This window comes from Ips typographus, linkage group LG1 (assembly GCF_016097725.1).
Source record: "Ips typographus isolate SLU linkage group LG1, UJ_Ityp_2.0, whole genome shotgun sequence".
Taxonomy (NCBI): domain Eukaryota; kingdom Metazoa; phylum Arthropoda; class Insecta; order Coleoptera; family Curculionidae; genus Ips; species Ips typographus.
Genome location: NC_138422.1, coordinates 18,256,309 through 18,277,771, shown reverse-complemented (window position 1 = coordinate 18,277,771; position 21,463 = coordinate 18,256,309). Strand labels below are relative to the sequence as shown.

Here is a 21,463-nt window from a genome sequence, read left to right as displayed (position 1 = left end):
TATATATATAGTATTAAAATCACTGGTGATGTCACACATTACCATAAATAACTTGCTAATCGAGTTCTTGAATAATAAGGAAAGTTATACAAAAGCTGCATAAATAAACCGAAAATATTGAAATTAAATAAAGCTTACCCTTTAGTAAGTAACCAAGAAAATACCTAATAGAATTAGAATTGTACGAACAGGTTAGGTTAGATTAATAACCTAGTAACTAAAATTTGTTTGTAAAACTTGTCTTTTTGTGTGTCAACGCTTTTTAACTAGATTCAATAAATAATCTAGACATAATAAAGAGAGAAAAAATAAAATAAATACATTTATAGGTTTTTTAACTGAAGTAAAACTATAAATGACTATTAATTGGAAATAAAAAGAGATAATTCTTACAGGTATTGTTATGCAATTATTACTGATAATCGAAATGTGAGAAAGTGAGTACTTTCCACCCAGTTTAATTTCAATATGTTTTTGTCACATTTTACAGTTAAGAGACTTTCTTCCGCAAACAAGTTACATTTTGCGCACGCGCATCATAGAATTTCTTATTTATAAATCGAAACACCAGTCGGAAAACTTGTTAAAGGGTAACGTTCTTTTCTTACCTGCAAGGTATTTTCCACCAAATACCCTATTTACGGTCAGGTTTTTCTCGGGCGCCACCTACTAGGTTTTAAAGTGACAGTAGAATCTCTATTGCCTTCGGGTAGCTTTTAAACAGCGGAGAAAAATCAGAAAAATGTTTTTCCACTAAATAAAAGTTCTACGGTAAACCAATTTATAGGAGAAACCAAGCAAAAACCGACAACTTATTTACTTTGTAGCTAAGTTCTTTAAGAAAACACTGATTTTGCTTGCAAATATCTGAGGACGACCGAATCACCTACCTCAAGCCTCTTCATAACACTTCCAAACTACTTTAAGTAATGAAAACAGTGGACAATGAAGCCAGATCTTTGAAGATAAGTTTCCTACGGTACAGGGACAACAACAAAGGGGCCAAATACTTCGTTCAAAGGTGATGTGATTTAGTTTCAATGTGCTTAACTTCATGGACTATCATGAGTGAGGGTTTTCATCAGTGTTGTAACTAAAAATTAAAATGATTCAGTGTTGATATCTGACTTAAATCTCAAAATTTGATCTGACTGTGAAGTGTCAAGAATCTTAATCAAACTGGCTATAAAACCTCTGAGAAACGCCTTCTAGGAACAGAATATGAACTTACACAGTCATATTATCAGTAAGGTGGTAAAAGTTTTTGTATATGGGTAGATATAATCGAAAAACCAACTTTTCAATTATTGAGCTATCTACATGAATTGTCCTATTCTAGGATTATTAACAAAAATGTGCATCAGCTCCTTTAGTAACATGTAGGTTAATTGGTGATGAACCAAATTTGTTTATTTTATAATTGTGTTTTTTTTTCACACACTCAATTGTTCCAAATAAAACTTTGTACACTGAACGTTTGTATTAATTATTTATTCACAGTTACACTACAGTATACACTTTCTTCAAGTGAAAAGCTTAGGTAAAATAGGTGGCAAAGAAAACTGGTCTTACCACATAAACAGTGTGTGAGTGGGTGAACCTATAAGCTATGCTAAAAACAAAACAACTTTGTTTTACTAACCTAATGTTTGTTTGGATAATAGTAGAGTTCCAACTTAGCAAAGGTAGGTGAAATGTGGTGATTGAAAGTCTCTAAAGAGAAACAGTGCTTCTAATTCAATACAACCGTTTCACAGTACATACCTTTACCAATCAAATGTGAACTCGAGTTACATCTTACTTGCAAATAAGCTATTTTTGCTTAGTAGGGATTTTACAAGTATCCTTGTAGATAATGTGAAATCATTCAATATAAAACCACTTAAACACTATAATGTGTTGACAACAATACAAAACAGAAGGATACAACAAAACTAGCAGTCACATAATTCACTATAGCACTTTTGAGGGTAGTATTTGCCTTCTTTTGTGGTCCCTGTACAGTAAGGAGACTTATCTTCAAAGATCTAGCAGGCTTTCATTGTCCACTGTTTTCATCACTTAAAATCGTTTAGAAGTGCTATGAAGAGGCTTAAGATAGGTGATTCGGTCGTCCCCATTAAATATTTGCAAGAAAAACGATTGTTTTCTTAAAGAACTTAGCTACAAAGTAAATGAGTTAGGTAGAGACATTGAACGAGGTTATAAATGCAACGTACCAGATTTTTGGGCTGTGGCTACTGATAAAGTATCTTTATCACGATTTCTTTTTATTTTCTTTGCATTATGTGGGTAGTAACTCAAAATTATTACGAAATAAACTAGTTTGGAATGTTTTAGATTAGAGAATGACGGACCGCGATTTGTTATGATTTTGAAAAGTTGGTAGCACTGCGGCAGGTGAATTTTCCTTAACGATTGCTTGGCGCAAGATTTTAAATTTCCGAAATTTTGAACCGCTTAGCGTCTCAATGGTCAAACCTACAATATTGAAAAAATTACAAGTTGATAGCCGAAAATGTGCTCTACAACTTTTATCTAAAGCGTTTTTCCATTAAATGAACCGTACAGGCGCAAACAAAATTAAAAACTGATTTCCCATGTTAATCTCCTATGTTCAGGGTTCTCCTGGACACCTGGGTGTGTATTCTTGAAAGGAGGGAAGGGAATTATCAAGAGAAAGGTCTGTAAAATGTGACAGGAACCCTCAATTGTCTGCTGCTTCTGTAATATTCTATCAACATTTCTCTCGAGCATTCCGTTCCCTGTTTTCAAGAATTAGGGCCCAAAGCAGTAAGTTTATTTGTGTGAAATTAGCAAGTAGCAAGTAAGTTTATTTGTGTGAAATTTGGTAAGTAATTCCAATTAGTCGTGGAAAAAATAGCCTGTAAAACTCGGGCGTCCATTTTATTCACCCTTGTTGTACAATATACTATTTTTTATTGTCAGATCAGAATTATCTATTTTCGAGTTTTTGCTTCAAGATATGTATAAATTTTAAATAAGACCAAGTTACTACAAATTGATTGGGCGGGTACCCATAACTGGAATTAGTCGAATATTCCAGAATAAAAACATTTCACGCAGAACCATTTCAATAAAAAACATTAACTCAAGATATAGCCAAAACTGACTTTGACAATACTATTGTGGTGCTTGGCGACCTGTTGGCGACTACCGCCGTCTTAATTCTGCTACCTTGGACGATTTTTCTTCCATGCTTGAAGGAAAAACTGTTTTCACTACTCTCGACTTAGTTCGTGCTTACCACCAGATTCCTGTTGAATCTAGTTCTATACCTAAAACTGCCATAATCACCCCATTTGGGTTATTTGAATTCACTAGAATGCAGTTTGGGTTGCGTAATGCAGCACAAACTTTTCAGAGATTCATTCACGAGGTATTAAGAGACTTTGATTTTTGTTTCGTGTATATTGACGACATTCTAATAGCTTCAGAAGATGCCAATCAGCATGAAAAACATCTTACCTTAGTTCTTGATTGACTTCAACATTTTGGTCTCACTATCAATTTAGAAAAATGCACGTTTGGTGAATTTTACGTCAGGTTTCTAGGTTATCAAGTTTCAGCGCAAGGATCAAGTCCTTTACCTGAGAAAGTCGATGTTATCATTAATTACCCCACTCCCAAACATGCTGGCGATCTTCGTAGGTTCCTTGGCATGCTAAATTTTTATCGCCGTTTTATCCGTAATGCAGCTCATCAGCAGTCCTTACTGCATGGAATGCACCAAAACTGCAAAAAACACGATAAAATCCCTTTGCAATGGTCTTCACAAGCCTTAGACGTTTTCAACCAGTGCAAAAATGCTTTAGCTAATGCTGTTTTACTGGTTCACCCCTCCTCTCAGCTCCAGTTGCTTTAACTGTTGACGCTTCTGATTTCGCCATGGTTGCCGTCGTCGAACAATTTGAAGACAATTTATGGAAACCAGTAAGTTTTTTCTCTAAAAAGTTCAATCCCGCACAATCTAGGTATAGCACCTACGATCGTGAGCTTCTTTCTTTCTTCTTTAACCTTTCAGATATCTACTTGAGGGAAGGTCATTTAAAATTTACACCGACCACAAACCTTTAACTTTTGCTTTCAAACAAAAGCTAGACAAAGCTTCCCCAAGACAAATTCGCCATCTCGATTTTAAAGGTCAATTTACCACTCAAATAATTCATATCAGTGGTAAAAACAATATCGTGGCAGATGCACTCTCACGCCTAGACGCGATTACGATTCCTCAAAGTATTGATTATGATGCATTTCATAAACAACAACTGGACGATCCTGAGCTACTAAATTTGCTTAAAAACCCATCTTCAACATCTCTGAACCTCAAACAGTGTGCATTTTCAAATTCTTCTACATTAGTTTACTGCGATGTAAACCAAACTTAAGTCAGACCTTTCGTCCCTCTCAATTTTAGGCGTCATATTTTCACAAAGTTTCATTGTTTGTCACATCCAGGCATTAAATCCACAAGCAGGTTAATCACTTCTCGATTCGTTTGGCCCTCCATGAACAAAGATATTCGTGATTGGACCAAAGCCTGTGTTGGTTGTCAAAAAGCCAAGATCAATAGACACACACATACTGAATTTCAAAAATGTGAAATCGTTGATGAGCGTTTTCACACTATTAATATAGACATTACACAGTAATTGTGGTGTTCCCACTGGCAACATGTAAATTTAATCTGCCAGTTTTCATCAAGCTGTCAATTAGGAAGATGTATGTTATGATTGTCATGTTATCGATATTGTCATTTTTCGGTTTTTGACATTATACAAAGAGAGACATATACTTTTCCTAGGTCAAATTACAATATTTTCTCCGGGGCATTTTTAATCATTTTTAATCAAAAAAAATATACATGTGATCATCTAATTATAATTACAAGGAAACAGTAAATAATAAAGTTGATGTTGTTAGTGTTCACCTGCAGCGTTTATTATCACAAAGAACAAATCATTTACCCAAGCAATTTTGGATCCTTAAAACATCGTGTCGTGGCCCATACAGGCAGACCACTACAAAATGTGTACCTCTTTGGTTTCCAAAAACGATAATCCTCCAAAGTTGTCGCAAGCTCGCCTAATAGAGGATTGTTGGGCTTTACTGTTTAGGAGTTTTTATCATGAAGCCTGGAAAAATCAAGATAAAGATTATTTAAGACAAATTTGCAAAAAAATTAATCTGAATTCCGTTCAGGACCTCATGTGAGAAAGGCATTTGCTTCTGGTAAAGCAAAATGTGTTACTAGACATAATTCGATTGCTTAGTTTAGTTGAGTATTGAGTTAATTTTGAAATAAATTTCTGAGATGTGGCTTAGACTTGGTTCTAAAAGTTCAATTAAACAGAGTGGAAATTACATATAAGTTGTAATAAGATCATTGCATTAGCAAGTAAGTTTAATAAATAATTAACCAAGATATTATTAAGGAAAGCCACCGATTTCTTGGGACTGGCTTTTGTGGATGGGTTTTTGATAGAGTCTAACTTTGATCTTTTAGAATGTGACATTGATTACTGACCATTCTTCTGGACTAACACATGTTCTTCTTGTTAATGGTCAATCGATGTTAAACCAGTTAATAATGGAAGACCTAATTTGTAAATCTAATTTTAACAATGTTCTGTTTTTGTGTAATGCATGAATACGTTAAAACTCACATTTCCACCACTTATTTATTTACGTTAGTTGTCAGAGTTAATAACAAACCGACCAACTAGGTTATTTTAATGAACTAACCTGAAAATGTAAATAATTACTGTATACGTATTTAGTATGTAGTAATGGTTAGGGAGTGAGAATTATTTCGAAATGAATCCACGAATAATTTCAACGATGCGTTTATGAAGTTCTACCACCATAAAGTGGAGTGTAACATGAGTTTATTTGGCTGAAATTATAGATGTTTAGGACTTTTGACAAGCTACAGGATGGGGAGAAAATGTTAATTAATTAAACCTAAAACCAGAATTTTTGCGGCTTTTTAATCTAAGATAGTCTTTGGAAGGGGCATCGGGTTTTTATCTTGTTAATTGCCCCCGTCGAATACCGTTAAAGCAAAGAAAATCCGATCAAATTAAATAACTTAGGGAGTTAATATTGAACTTCGAAAACTCCGCGAAACAATTAACCAAGTTAATTATGCCAAACGCAAATTTAAAAGAAAATTCGATAATTAAAAGTAGTGGAAAGCTAAACTTCGTGATCCAAATTATTAATTTTATTAGTGCTATAAATTTTCATGAGCCGTTGTTAAGTTCGTACCGTTTACTCCCCCAAAACCGCTAATTTTATAGGATTTTTATTAGCTATAGCGATAGAAGACAAAGTCAAAAATATAGTTTCATATTTAGATATTGTGAGCACGACTTTCGCACGAAACTAAGTTAGGCAGAGTTTTATCTTCAGTTTTATGTTTCCAGACCGGCGTTTCAGCTCCGACGCCGATCCGAAAATAGATCCTCAAAAGATGTAAACTGCTGTTTTTAATTCAGTAAAGAAACTTGCTTTATGTTTCCTAAATTAATTTTCAATCGCACACGTGCTCTGAATAATATTGCTCTAAAAAATCAGTCAGATAATATTTTTTTATTATAATACAATTTAGAGATAGAGAAAAATGGCGGACGATGTCGAAGTGTGTGTGGCATGCTCCGACAATTTTATTGTTAATTCAAAGTGTATAGACTGAAAATTGTGCCAAAAAAAGTTTCACCTAATTTGTGGGGGTGTTAAGGACTCGTGGCAAAAGTTATTAGTCGCAGTACGGAAATGTATTCTAGTTTTGTGATGAGTGCAAACCGAAGTGTCTGGAATTTATTAATACAACCAACTGCTTCTCGAAGTTCAAATGAAGTCAATATTGTTGAAAAAGGTACAGGTGCAGTGTTTGAAACGTGAGTTGGTTCTTAAAGATCAACTGTTACATGAGAAAGATTACTCAATTAGCCTACAAACGACTCTTATTGCCAGTTATGATAAAGAATGTAATAATCCCAGCTCAGTTTGTTCTCGGCAAGAAGTAAACATAGACAATGGCCAAGGACAAAAAGGTCACCCACACCTGCAGGTGCCCAATAGTTCTGGCGCGATTGCTACGGATACTTCATCTTTATTGTTATCTTCGAGACGTGGCAACATTGGAAACCCCTCAAATATCACTTATGCGTCAGCGGCTGACTATCTGAGCGACTGGCAGAACTATCGGATCAACGTCTTCAGCGCAGTTCGGTTTTCAACTTGGAAGGTATCGCACGTCAGTTTCGTGGGTGCCATTTTTTGCCACTACGAAACCACGTTTCTTGAAACGGTGTTCAGGAAAATTTGAAGTTGGCGACCAAATTCCGCAGCCGGTCGAGTGGAGATGGAGGAATCTCTAAGTGGAAACGTCGATTCCTAAAAGTCTACGGGGAATTGTCATGTGCGGTGCACTTCCAAGAGGCGGGAAGGGTGAAAACCCCTAGGAGAAGACCACGTGGATGTGACAGTGACGGTTATAGTTTCCACGAGGAATGACTATATCTTTACTCGGATTGTGCCTATAATCGATTTTTTGACTTTTTTGTGTGTTAAGTATTTTTTGTGAAAAGTAAGAGTCGAGGTATGGTTTAGAGCCAGACAACACCGCGGCCCTTACAGTGGGTAGCTGGCGAATTGTCCTTGCGGAGCAGAGCCAACAACAAAACCAACCAACCAACGTCTTCAGCTAGTGTTGATATTGCCAAAAGTCAAAATAGCAACCAAAATAAACAAGTGAGACTCCCTTTGGGTGTTCAACAAATATCAGGTGCTGCCGTGAATACGGCAGTTTTGCTGGCGCAACAACATCAAACAAGGAAAACCATTCAGGAGCTTGGGAATTCTAGGGTCAGTGATAACTTTAATCTAACAATCATGCATGGAAACCGTAAAAGAGACAGACAGTTCAAACGGTACCTAAATATATCTGTCTACATGTTAGTAGATTGATCCCAGAAACAAAACCTGAGCATTTGCAAAAATTTCTCATTTCCAATTTTCCTGAAGTGACATGCGAATCCCATCAGTCCAGGCATCCAGATTTGTATGCTTCTATTAAGGTAAACATTAAGAAGAAACGTTTTGCCAATTCCTGGAAAAGAGAAGTTTTCTCGTTTTTTTGCAAGGAAGAGGATACCAACACAGAAATTGGATCCCAATCATTAAAGGTACAACATACTAACATCTCAGACTATACCAGGTGTCCAAGAGCACCCTGGACGTAGGAGATTAACATGGGAAAACGGTTTTGATTTTTTTGCGCCTGTACGGTTGATTTGATTGAAAAATCGTAATAATGAAAGTTGTAGTACCTATAACGGACTAGTTTTCTGTATTTTTTTCAGATCTGTAACTTGAACCCTTTCGTCGTAAATCACGAACAAAAATGAGAAAATTTAAACTTTTGGGCTGCACTGTATAGGCGGTTGTCGGGCAACGGGTAAACATATCATTGTTGCTGGTACGGTTGCTCGACAACCGCTTATGCAGTGCAGGTAAAAAATTAAAATTTTCGCATTTTTGTTCGTGTTGTACGACGAAAGGGTTCAAGTTATTATAGTATGTATACTTTACGTTCACGGACATTTATCTAAATGACATTTATCTAAATGTCCGTGGACACAGAACTAAAACAGAATCACTTTATCTTAGTGTATTAGCAGAAAATTATGACATTGTAGCTTCTACTGAAACATGGCTTTTTAATGGAATTTCTAATGGGGAGCTTTTTGATGACAGGTATACAGGGTAATTCAAATTCGACCCTCACCATTGGGATCTCGGAAACTATAAGAGATACGAGAAAGTTTAAATTAGGGCAAAGTTGCGCAATTTAAAGCTCAACTAAATGCCGTTTTAAAAATTTCGATTTTCCGAGTACTTCCGAAGATATCCGAAAAAACCTGAAAATTTGATTTTTTGTTTTTATTTATTTCTAACCTTATTTGAAGAGATATTCCAAAACTAAAAGCACCTTTTTATTGCCACTTTTTCCCAGCTATTCGATGATGGATTCAAATTTGCCACACGATGTTTCGTTTTTTGACAGCCATCATCAACTTTGTCAAAGCTTCTAGGGCGAAGACTGACATTTCTACACATTAACTTTCCAACGTGCTAATTAAAACACCATCGATTCAATTTTCAAACGGTTTAATCAAAAACCCCAAAACAACAACGTGTTCCATCAACACCCTTTTTCACCTTCTTACACGACTACGCGATGCCGAATCCCCACCACGGTAGTCTACTTCGGCGGCAAAGCCAGGGATGCGACTCCACACGTTGCCGCGGTTGCCAAACTTATATTACGGACGCATATGAGCGTTAACATGCCCCCCACCTTGAAAGGGTTCAAGCTTTCAATAAAAAAGGTTTTAAGGGCTAGTCCTAACCTAACATACATATTTACAACTTAATAAAATTTTAGTTAACAAGCAGTGTCTACTTAAACTAACTTACTAATACACAACAGGCACGGTGAATTCATCCGAATTCAGTTGTCCACTTTTACAAGTACCCGATACCTTACGTGCACGAAAAAATATCTTTGTTCACTGGGAGAACACATAATTTTGAAATAGGACGCTTTAACTCCCCTGTGGGAGTGCGCACACTAGCAACCCGACACTGATTGTCTGGACCGGGATACAGAACACTAACACGCCCAGTTTTCCAGTGAAGAGGAGGAGCGTTGTCTTCTCGAATCAGCACCAAGTCACCGAGTTGAGGACCTCGCTGAGGATACTTCCATTTATGCCTTTGTTGGAGGAGGTTGAGATACTCCTTAGACCACCTGGACCAAAAATGCTGATGGATCTGTTGCAAGTGTTGATATTTGGATAATCGATTGCATGAAATATCACGTAGATCCATGTCCGGCAATGCGGTAAGACGTTTTCCAATTAAGAAGTGAGCCGGTGTGAGAGTATCGAAATCATTAGGATCAGGAGAGAGAGGAAGTAAGGGACGCGAATTCAAAGTAGCTTCTACTTGAGCCAACAGAGTGGAAAACTGCTCAAATGTCAGTGAGGCATTTCCCATGACCCTTTTTAAATGAAATTTACATGCTTTAACCCCAGACTCCCACAAACCACCGAAGTTAGGAGATTTTGGGGGAATGAACTTCCATTTTACGCCCTCATTTTCAAACACCTCTAACTCTTGGTCTTGCAAGAATGTGGCTAGATCTTTTAATTCTGAGTGGGCGCCAACAAAATTCAGTCCGTTATCTGACCAAATTGCAGAAGGCCTACCTCTTCTTGCCACAAAACGACGAAACGTAGCGATAAAAGCCTCAGAAGTTAATTCTGATACGAGTTCTAAATGTGTGGCGCGAGTTGAAAAACAAACGAATAAACATAAATAGCACTTTGTTATTTTCGCTCCGCGACCTGATTTTGATTTTATATTGAAAGGACCGGCGTAATCCACTCCAGTAACATGAAATGGAGGAGAAGGATTTATTCGTTCAGTAGGCAAGTTACCCATTTGGGGTTCAACCGATACTGGTTTGGCGCGAAAGCAAATAACACACCTGCGCATCACTTGTCTAGCTAAATTCCTACCACCTAAAGGCCAATAATTTTCTCGAAGAGAAGCTAACAGCTGTTGAGGTCCAGCATGTAACAATCGCTTGTGCTCATGCACAAATATTAGCCTAGTAAACCAATGCTTACACGACAAAACCGCAGGATGCTTCTTAGTATAGTCCAAATTTGAGAGTTGGAGTCTACCTCCCACTCTAACAACACCTAGCTCATCAATAAAAGGGTTCAGTGAACTCAAAGAACCTTTTAAACAAGACTTTGATGTCCTCAATAGTTTGATCTCTTCAGGAAATGATTCCTTTTGAGAAATCTTTAGCAACTCGTTGAAAGAGTGTGCCAATTCTTCAACAGAGAGTGAACCAAATGTTCGATCTGTGCGACAAACTCTACAATTTCTGTAAAAACGAACAACATAAGCAAAGCATCTTTTAAGACGCGTTAAATTCGAGAATCTAGAAAAAGGAAAAAATTCAGGAACTCCTTGACAACTACCCACCAAAAGTGTTGAATTTGACTGCTCATCAACCGAGGTATCATTTAAAATGAAATTAGATTGTGGCCATTTTGACTGGTCGAGAGTTAGCCACTCTGGGCCCTTCCACCACAAGAAATGTCCAGCCAAATCTTTAGGATAACATCCTCGTGAAAGAACATCCGCAGGATTATCCTTTGTACCAACATGCCGCCAATCACTTATTGAAGTGAGAGTTTGGATTTGAGCAACACGATTGCCGACAAAAGTTCCTAAATCTCTAGACTGTTTTCCAAGCCAACCTAAAACTACAGTAGAGTCAGTCCATAAGAAGGTTTTTTCAACTGTCAAGCTGATGGAACTATGAAAACAATGAACTAACTTAGCCAAAACAAGCGCTCCACACAGTTCTAATCTGGGCAAAGTGACAACCTTCAAAGGGGCTACTCGAGTTTTTACATAAACAAGTGAAATCGAGATTTTGACAGACGAATCCATGCTTCTAAGATATAGACATGCACCATAAGCATTAATAGAGCTATCACAGAATCCGTGCAACTCCACTGAAACATAATTTTCACAAACAATTTGACGATTTACACGAAGGTCATTTAAACAGTTTAACTGCATTCTAAATTTGTGCCAAGAAGTATGAAGATCGGCAGGCAAAGATTCATCCCAACCGATGCGTTCACTCCACAACCTTTGCAAAATTATTTATGCAAATATTATGCAAGGAGCTAAAAGTCCAAGAGGATCAAAAATTTTGGCTATCGGCGAAAGCACTATACGTTTAGTGTATTTTTCAACAACATTCAAAAATATGTGATACATAAGAGTATCTCTACAAAAGTCCCAGTACAAACCGAGAGTTTTATTTTCAGACTTTTCACCAAAATGAAATATATTTCCAGGCCGACTTGAAGAATCCCCAATTTGAGACAATACCTCTGGAGAATTAGAAATCCACTTTCTCAAATTGAAACCACCTTCCTTCAAAGTGCTGTAAACTTGCTTACTCAAAGTAACAGCCTCTTCGATAGTATTAACACCAAATAACATATCATCTACGAAAAAATTATGAAGAATAATATTTGAAACCTCAGGAGCTGATTCTTCACATTCCAACCCAAGCTGTTTTAAGCAACGAATAGCCAAGTAAGACGCGGATTTGGTTCCATAGGTGACCGTGTTGAGCTGGTACACCTTCAAATCATCCTTTGGGTTTGAACGCCAGAATATTTTCTGAAGTGGTCGATCTTCTTCACGAACTAGTACCATCCTGTATATTTTCTCAACATCCGCACAGACTACTACATTGAAGAACCTAAACCTTAGCAATATGGATATCAAATCATCCTGGATATTAGGGCCTTTATACTGAATATCATTCAGCGACTTTCCATTGTCAGATGGGGCTGATCCATTGAACACGACTCGCAACCGAGTGGTTGAACTATTTTCATTTAGGACTCCATGGTGCGGCAGGAAATATGAAACTTTGTCCATGTCATCACTAACAACCTGAGACATATGACCAAGAGCTTCATATTCTACCATGAAATCTATGTACAACTTCAACATCTTAGGATTTTTCTGGAGTCTACGCTCCAATGACAAAAACTGTTTCCTCGCAGACGCTTCCGAACTGCCCAAAGTAGCAGGAGGGTTCTTAAAAGGAATGGGAACAATAAACTTTCCAAATTGGTTCCGTTTTAAATTCCTAACAAAAATAGACTCACAAGTTTTTTCATCATTGGACAAAAATGGTTTTAGAGCACAAGGAGGCTCCTCTATAGACCAAAACCTTTCAATCTGTTCATGCAACTGTAAATCAACATTCAAATTACAATGTGTAACATTCTGTGAGAAACTAGAATTTAATGGACCAGACACAATCCATCCAAACCGTGTTTTTTGCATTATTGGTTTGCCTGCACCCAAATTTACCTGTCCAATACACAACAACTCGTAAAACACAGTTACTCCTAAAAGAAGGTCAATAGCACCGGGTTTTGCATACGTTGGGTCAGCTAAAACCAAATGCTTAGGAATATCCAACTTCGAAACATCTAAATATTTACAAGGAATGTTACCAACAATTTGCGGAACTACCAAACACGATACGGTTTTCCTGTAAGATTGAAACAACGACTCAACAGTCAAGTAACATTTTCGATTTATATTTGAAACTACTTGGTTTATTCCAACGACGGAAATGTCAATATTTTGCAAGGGAATGTTTAATTCTTTGCACACTCGTTCAGTCACAAAACATGATTGAGAACCTCCGTCCAATAAGACACGGTAGTGACGACCTTGACCGTTCAAACCAACTATATTGACTATTGCTGTAGACAATAGTGCATCGTTTTGCATAACATCACAAGAAGACATGACTAAACTCGAATTTTCCAAGCCCGAACTGGCATCAGCGTCAGGTACTGAAGCAATGAGCGAGTTGGATTTTGAAACACTCAAATCCCTAGTATTTCCATCAGAGGGACGTCTGACACCATCAATTGCAGGGTGGTTGTTTTCATGATGCAGCAAAGTGTGATGACGTAATGAGCATTTCCTGCAGCTGCTAGATGTACAATCTCTGCTGACATGGTTCCCTTTCAGGCAATTTGAGCAAAGTTTTAGCTCCTTTACTCGATCAAATCGCCTGTAGGTTGACAACCTCAAAAACTGATCACAAGTATTTATTAAGTGAGATTTTCCACAAACAGGACAAGACCCATTTCCAACAACAAACGATTTTGTGATTCTTTTTTCACCGTGGCTAGCTCTACCACCAGATTTGAGATCAGCATTGGCCATCTCCAAGGTTTCTAGGAGTTCACATCTAGACTTGAGAAAAAATCTAAACTGATCTAAAGTAGGCAACACATTTTTCGATTTAGTTTCTTCCCACTCACGGACTGTTATTAAATCCAACTTTTCACACATAACATGAATTACTAAAACATCCCAGGATTTAACGGGAATGTCAAGGGCTTCCAAAGCTCTCAAATTTTTATTTATTCCATTAAGAAGTTCCCTAATGGCAATCGACGACTCTTTTGATATTTTGGGCAAACCAAACAAGGATTTCAAGTAATTTGTAACCAACATAGACTTATTATCGTATCTTTCACATAATAAATCCCAAGCGATAGAATAGTTCGACGAACTTACCTCCAAACTTTGTAACACAGCCTTAGCAGATCCCTCCAAAGCACCACGTAAAAAATGAAATTTTTCAACGTTTGAGATATCCGAGTTATCATGAATTAAAGATTTGTACGTGTCTCGAAATTCCAACCATTTATCGAACTCGCCAGAAAAATTGGGTATGGGTATCGAAGGAAGCTTAGGTCTAGAGCGAAAATAACCTAAGTTGCCATGTATGTTAACGTTGTCGCCATTTTGTACAACATTCAACAAAGATCCAGCGTCACTACTACTTTTAGCATGATATGTATTCAAAATATCTTTAGCAATGGCAATCAAACTATAGTAACTGTTTTCAAACGTTCCCCTTTCTACAATTTGCTCATCAAAAATCTCATGATGCAGTTCTATGAAGCTTTGCAGAGAATCAAACTCCGAAAAAACGTCAGCCAACTTATCAACCCGGTTCTCTAGTTCACAAAACTTCACAGCACTGATTTCATCAGGATTTAACGAAACTAATGTGTTCAAAAACTTTTCAAACAGAGTCAATTTTGCTTTGCAAACTCCACGCTTTTTAATATTTGCTTTTAACTCCGCCTCGAAAGAATCAGACGCCATATTGGGAAACAAACCAACAAAATATTCTTTATTTCAATCAAACAAAATGCACTCACACTTGCCCGTAAGTGGGCGCAAGTATGAACCAGTTTTCCAAACGATCGGCACAAAATACAAGCCACAATGAAATTAAATATGAAAAGGAATAATAAATGGGCAAAAGGATACGATATACTCACGATCACGACTCTTTCTATCACGTTCTAGCTTTATTTCAACCTCCAACGTCCTTCTGCTTGTTTTCCTTGTTTTCTAACCTCGAACGATCCCAAAACCAACTGGATCAATGTGGTGTAGACTGTAGTGTAGCCAAACAACCAGGCTAGATTAATCCCCAACCAACTGGACTAATCAGCAAACGAACTGGACTGGATTAATCGTCAACCAACTTGACTAGGTAATCCGGCTCGATCAGGACCAAAACTTTATGTCAAAGCTTCTAGGGCGAAGACTGACATTTCTACACATTAACTTTCCAACGTGCTAATTAAAACACCATCGATTCAATTTTCAAACGGTTTAATCAAAAACCCCAAAACAACAACGTGTTCCATCAACACCCTTTTTACTGATGTGAACTTAGCAGCCAATTTCTAGCAGCCAATTTGGCGGAAACACCCGAATGACCAGTGGCGTCGGGTATTTTTTAAATCATCAACTAATTGCGTCAGAGGATTAGTTATGTTTATCATAACTAAATGTTTTGTCATTAACAACTGAAAAAACGTCTTGTCAGACCACTTGTTATATAATATATTTATAATATTCGAATGCTATTAATGATAAATATTCAAATGCTAATATCTCAAAATCCACACATACTAACACCTTCCAAATTTCAGTACTAATAAAGTACTACCAGAGGTAACAGAATCTGTAGAGAACAGCCCTTGGACAGCCGTCAGACATTTGTTATAACACATTGTTTATATCGGTCGATAAATATTCAAATGCTAATATCTGAAAATCTACACATACTAACACCTTCCAAATTTCAGGACTAATAAAGCACTACCCGAGGTAACAGAATCTGTAGAGAACAGCCCTTGGACAGCCGTCAGACATTTGTTATAACACATTGTTTATATCGGTCGATAAATATTCAAATGCTAATATCTGAAAATCTACACATACTAACACCTTCCAAATTTCAGTACTAATAAAGTACTACCCAAGGTAACAGAATCTGTAGAGAACAGCCCTTGGACAGCCGTCAGACATTTGTTATAACACATTGTTTATATCGGTCGATAAATATTCAAATGCTAATATCTCAAAATCCACACATACTAACACCTTCCAAATTTCAGTACTAATAAAGTGCTACCAGAGGTAACAGAATCTGTAGAGAACAGCCCTTGGACAGCCGTCAGACATTTGTTATAACACATTGTTTATATCGGTCGATAAATATTCAAATGCTAATATCTCAAAATCCACACATACTAACACCTTCCAAATTTCAGTACTAATAAAGTACTACCAGAGGTAACAGAATCTGTAGAGAACAGCCCTTGGACAGCCGTCAGACATTTGTTATAACACATTGTTTATATCGGTCGATAAATATTCAAATGCTAATATCTCAAAATCCACACATACTAACACCTTCCAAATTTCAGTACTAATAAAGTGCTACCAGAGGTAACAGAATCTGTAGAGAACAGCCCTTGGACAGCCGTCAGACATTTGTTATAACACATTGTTTATATCGGTCGATAAATATTCAAATGCTAATATCTGAAAATCTACACATACTAACACCTTCCAAATTTCAGGACTAATAAAGCACTACCCGAGGTAACAGAATCTGTAGAGAACAGCCCTTGGACAGCCGTCAGACATTTGTTATAACACATTGTTTATATCGGTCGATAAATATTCAAATGCTAATATCTGAAAATCTACACATACTAACACCTTCCAAATTTCAGTACTAATAAAGTACTACCCAAGGTAACAGAATCTGTAGAGAACAGCCCTTGGACAGCCGTCAGACATTTGTTATAACACATTGTTTATATCGGTCGATAAATATTCAAATGCTAATATCTCAAAATCCACACATACTAACACCTTCCAAATTTCAGTACTAATAAAGTGCTACCAGAGGTAACAGAATCTGTAGAGAACAGCCCTTGGACAGCCGTCAGACATTTGTTATAACACATTGTTTATATCGGTCGATAAATATTCAAATGCTAATATCTCAAAATCCACACATACTAACACCTTCCAAATTTCAGTACTAATAAAGTACTACCAGAGGTAACAGAATCTGTAGAGAACAGCCCTTGGACAGCCGTCAGACATTTGTTATAACACATTGTTTATATCGGTCGATAAATATTCAAATGCTAATATCTCAAAATCCACACATACTAACACCTTCCAAATTTCAGTACTAATAAAGTACTACCAGAGGTAACAGAATCTGTAGAGATCAGCCCTTGGACAGCCGTCAGACATTTGTTATAACACATTGTTTATATCGGTCGATAAATATTCAAATGCTAATATCTGAAAATCTACACATACTAACACCTTCCAAATTTCAGGACTAATAAAGCACTACCCGAGGTAACAGAATCTGTAGAGAACAGCCGTTGGACAGCCGTCAGACATTTGTTATCATAATTTGCACTTTACTTTACATTTTAACATAATGATTTAAACAATAGTCTTAACATACCTCCTCTACTGATAATATATTCATTATACATTTTTAATCGCGACGGTATCCTTGAATTTGGCCTATTACGCTACGAGTCTACAAACGATTCTATACTCTGATCCACTGGTTTACTGGCACATGCTTGGAACTGCATCTTTCCTCAAGTTCTCGTGTTTACCTTATGACCTTCTTTAACATCGGAGTTCAAATGGCGGACTTTAAAAGATATCAAATTGTTACCAAATGGGCTAGTAGACGATATCGAGTATTACCGAACAATACCATGCAGTCGGGACCTTACAATAGCCAACTTTAATAATTATAATTTGATAATTAAAGAACTAAGGATAAGCGATTTCATTTCACTATCAAACGAAAATTGGCTTACTGGATTAAGTGTGTCCTTACTAATGCACATAGTAAACGAAGATTCTCGTACACAAATAGTAGATGAAATAATAGCCACAAAAATATTTTCTGATACAATGTACAGCGATTATTTTCTTAAAAATATTTATTTAGATAAACCAAAAATAGTAATGCCACATATTGTGAATGGAAATCACTTCTGCCTAGCAATGGTCGACTTACAAAACCAAACATTCAGTAATATTGACCCTTATAGAAGCTCCTATGAAAAATCTAAAACGAAATTATTAATTCTACAAAACTTTCTTAACAGGTATAATCATTATCATAATACTAATATACAATTTCAAAACTTAAAAATCAAAATAGAAAAACACTTTTTACAAAAGGACAGTTTTAATTGCGGTCCTCTAATTATATACTTTTTTGAACAACTTCACAAAGGACGGGATGCAGAAGTCCAATGTAACTTGGTGGAATATAGAAAGTATTTAAAGACCAAAATTTTGAATAACGCCACCTGTGTCAATACAGTATGTATGTTTTGTTCCAGAAATTGTTTGTCAACCGACAGTGTTGTCAAATGTCAATCTTGTTTAAGAAAAATGCATTCGAAATGTATAAAGCTTGGTGATCATTGTTGTATTAAAAACGGAATATGCGAGTTGTGCTATTTGTATTAATAATTACCTTACAAAATAGTGAAGGTAAGTAGGTAGCTTACTAGGAGTTTATAATACAGATCCTAATTTTTTTAATATGTACATAAAGTTAACCTAATCGAACATCTTGATTACTTCTTTTTTTTTAAATGCTGCAGTGTTTTTAAAATGCTTACTGTTCTCTACAGATTCTGTTACCTCGGGTAGTGCTTTATTAGTCCTGAAATTTGGAAGGTGTTAGTATGTGTGGCTTTTGAGATATTAGCATTTGAATATTTATCGACCGATATAAACAATGTGTTATAACAAATGTCTGACGGCTGTCCAAGGGCTGTTCTCTACAGATTCTGTTACCTCTGGTAGTACTTTATTAGTACTGAAATTTGGAAGGTGTTAGTATGTGTAGATTTTCAGATATTAGCATTTGAATATTTATCGACCGATATAAACAATGTGTTATAACAAATGTCTGACGGCTGTCCAAGGGCTGTTCTCTACAGATTCTGTTACCTCTGGTAGTACTTTATTAGTACTGAAATTTGGAAGGTGTTAGTATGTGTGGATTTTGAGATATTAGCATTTGAATATTTATCGACCGATATAAACAATGTGTTATAACAAATGTCTGACGGCTGTCCAAGGGCTGATCTCTACAGATTCTGTTACCTCTGGTAGTACTTTATTAGTACTGAAATTTGGAAGGTGTTAGTATGTGTGGATTTTGAGATATTAGCATTTGAATATTTATCATTAATAGCATTCGAATATTATAAATATACAGTGCGTTTTTTTTAACGCGCAACATAGGATTTTACGTGTTAAATTTTTAAGCCCATGTTAGACCATTTTATTTTGGAACTGCAAGTCTATAACTTGACGGGTGTGTCTTTAGTACCCTGAAGCTTAAGTAAGTCTACCAATTTGGTCTAAAAAGTGATTAAAAACTGGAAAAAAATCATTTTTTTTCGAAAAGATTTTATCGTTCCATACTCCCTGTATGCATTGTTGTTCCTTGTTGTCTTTATACTGGCAGGGCAGGTAGCAGGTAAAGTGACATATTTTGACTGCATCACGACCCGACATCTTTTGAACGTCAAAAGGGCATTTTATGATTGTTTGGAATACTGTTTGGCTTCAAACGGAGGTCACTTTGAACAATTCACTTATAAAAATACTTCTTTTGTTCTTAACTTGATATAAAGTTAATGATCACCCTGTTTTACTTTCTACGCCGTAGAAAGTATTTTACCTGCTACCTGCCGTGCCAGTATCAAAAACAACAAAGAACAACAATGCATACAGGGGGTATGAAACGATAAAACCTTTTCGAAAAAAGATGATTTTTTGCAAGTTTTTTAACACTTTTTAGGCCGAATTGGTAAACTTACTTAAGCTTCAGGGTACGAAACAGCCACCCGTCAAGTTTTATACTTGTAGTTCCAAAATAACATGGTCTAACATGGGCTTAAAAATTTAGCACGTAAAATCCTATGTTGCGCGTTAAAAAAAACGCACTGTATTATATAACAAGTGGTCTGACAAGACGTTTTTTCAGTTGTTAATGACAAAACATTTAGTTATGATAAACATAACTAATCCTCTGACGCAATTAGTTGATGATTTAAAAAATACCCGACGCCACTGGTCATTCGGGTGTTTCCGCCAAATTGGCTGCTAGAAATTGGCTGCTAAGTTCACATCAGTACCCTTTTTCACCTTCTTACACGACTACGCGATGCCGAATCCCCACCACGGTAGTCTACTTCGGCGGCAAAGCCAGGGATGCGACTCCACACGTTGCCGCGGTTGCCAAACTTATATTACGGACGCATATGAGCGTTAACAAACTTTATTTTTCTTATGGGCGCCATATTGGATTTTTAGTCCACGAAATAGTACGTTTTATTTTGATTTTAGTGATGTATAAAAACTAATGATTTGCTTCATAAATAACAAAATAATTCAATAAAAACTAATTTTACTTTAAGCTGAGTTTATAAAAAAAAATAACAACTAAACTAACAATTAAGAACTAACAATTAGAAAACTAAAAAGTTTACATATAGGAATCATGAGTATTGGTTTATAAAAACTAAATTAGCAATTAAGAACTAACAACTACAACTAAGAGTTGCTCAACTTTTAACTTCTTGGTTTAATTGTTAGTTGAAAAATAAAAAGTTGCACGGGCACGTTTTTCTTTTTGACGTTTTTGTTTTGGTTATCCAGAAGGGATTTCCTTGATACTCCTCTTCACCGTTTTAAACTTATTCCTTAAGACAGTCCACCTTTGTTCGCAAACCTTAGGATCCTCATTAAGTATTACCCCAATGGTTTCCCACGTCTCTTTCATGACTTTATTTTTAAAGCCTGGATCATGCTTATTGTGAATAAATTCATATTTTTGAACCTGCGGTAATTTAAAAATGTCATTATAAATACACGATTTACATTACTTACTTCAATCAGTATAGTTAACTTAAACAGAGTTGAATACTTACTTGACATACTCTGGATTTAAGTCAAGACAAAAAAAAAAATATCCCAAGCACAAATCTCAAGACCAACTGGCGAACAATGGAAACAATTCAAACCACACATCTGTCCGTGTTAATTTAGTTGGTTTTATAAACGGTATGATGGTTCTAGTTCTTAATTTCCAGTTTTTAGTTGCTAGTTCTTAATTGTTAGTTGTTAGTTAAAGTTTTATAAACTCACCTTTAGTTGTTAGCTTTGAGCTAATGGGCCGTTTTATAAAATGTCATTATTTGACAGTACTTGTCAAACACGATAATTCGGACGATCATTAGAGCGTCAATCATAGTTAAAAGAGAATAAAACGGTTTAAGTCACGTGTATATACATCACTAAAATCAGAATAAAACGTACTATTTGGTGGGCTAAAAATCCAATA

The 21,463-nt window shown here is 36.2% G+C and overlaps 1 long non-coding RNA gene across 1 annotated transcript; it reads right to left on the bottom strand.

The window, feature by feature from the left end:
- Positions 1–4,850: 4,850 nt before the first annotated feature.
- LOC145740460 (uncharacterized) lies at positions 4,851–5,734 on the bottom strand. The gene is made up of 2 exons (XR_014181436.1): positions 5,549–5,734; positions 4,851–5,156 (listed from the first exon to the last, which is right to left on the bottom strand). It is a non-coding gene; the product is annotated as an uncharacterized LOC145740460 (long non-coding RNA).
- Between the last annotated feature and the right edge of the window lie 15,729 nt (positions 5,735–21,463).